This window comes from Colobus angolensis, unplaced genomic scaffold, assembly GCF_000951035.1.
Source record: "Colobus angolensis palliatus isolate OR3802 unplaced genomic scaffold, Cang.pa_1.0 Scaffold753, whole genome shotgun sequence".
Classification (NCBI taxonomy): domain Eukaryota; kingdom Metazoa; phylum Chordata; class Mammalia; order Primates; family Cercopithecidae; genus Colobus; species Colobus angolensis.
The window spans coordinates 16,644-18,220 of record NW_012121299.1 but is presented as its reverse complement, the minus strand read 5'-3'; positions in this window follow the sequence as shown (position 1 = coordinate 18,220).

The following is a 1,577-nucleotide window of genomic DNA, read 5'->3' as shown; positions in this document are numbered from 1 at the left end:
ATCAAAGTGTTTCTCGGACTGGAATTCAAAAACTCAAAGAAATGTGTGGTTTATGGGCCAGGGGCAGTGGCTCCCATCTGTAATCCCAGCACTTTAGGAGGCCAAAGCAGGCAGATCACAAGGTCAAGAGGTCGAGACCAGCCTTGTCAATATGGTGAAACCCTGTCTCTACTAAAAATACAAAAATTATCTGGGTGTGGTGGTGTGCACCTGTAGTCCTGTAGGGAGACCCCCCTGAAACCATTGCTATGGAAAAAAGATGAAACGCTCCTGATTGTTGTAAATTCAAAATTGCATGCAGGATTGTGTCAAGACAATGACAGGATGGGCTGCCAGAATGAGCCAACAGTGTGTGATGTACTTCCCCCTGTAGAGAGCCTATAAATGGAAGTGTAGTCAGGGAGGTTTCACATCACCAAGATTCCTATCCCAGAAAAGTAGATGTTCATAGCTCTGGGAACGGAATGTGATCCTGTGGAGAGCCTATAAATGGATGCATGAGGGGCACCTGTTCATATGGATAAGTTAGGGCTATAAATGCCCTTATCTTGCCATGGCTCTTCTAGGCCTGTTTAGGAATCGAATGTGACTCTTGTGGAGAGCCTATAAATGGATGCATGAGGGGCACCTGTTCATATGGATAAGTTAGGGCTATAAATGCCCTTATCTTGCCATGGCTCTTCTAGGCCTGTTTAGGAATCGAATGCAACCCTTGTGGAGAGCCTATAAATGGACACATGAAAGGCGCATGTTCATATGGATAAGATAGGGTTATAAATACCCTTCTCTTGCCACGGCTCTTCTAGGTCTCTTCAGGGTTTAGGCATACTCCCTTCTGAGAATTTTTTGGTTTAACTGGTTGTCTAGCTTCACGTCCTGTTTCTGTTGATTGTTTGGAACCAGCTTTTCCTGCAACTGTTACTGCTGAATAATATCTTGCTAATCATAGGATATGGAAAGACTGTGTTTCTGTTTTAAGGCTCTGTTAGAAGTTACTGATGCACACAATATGTTGTAAATTCTTATCTCTGTATACTGTACTTCTGCATACTGATGTTATGTTAAAGAATCACTTCATCTCCATGTGACCATCTCACCTCAAAATCAAATGACCCTAAATCCCTCAGTAACCTACCCCCACCCTAACTAAACTTAATAATATATGTTGGTTTATCCAGTGCATTGGCGGCATCACAGGACCAGAAGGCAATGCCCCCCCTGGATCCACTTTCACTATCATGAGTGTGTCTTTCATTTCTTGACCTCCCAATCCGCCTGGGAACAAAGAAAGAGGCCTGTTGCACTGTGGGCTGCTAGCCAGATTGCACAATATAATCCCAGCAACTTGGGATGCTGAGGTGGGACAATCACTTGAATCCGGAAGACGAAGGCTGCAGTGAGCCGAGTTCATGCCACTGCAATCCAGCCTGTGCCACAGAGTGAGACTCCATTTAAAAAAAAGAAAAGGGGAGGGGCGGAGCAAGATGGCCGAATAGGACCAGCTCCAGTCTCCAACTCCCAGCGCAAGCGACACAGAAGACCGGTGATTTCTGCATTTTCAACTGAGGTACTGGGGT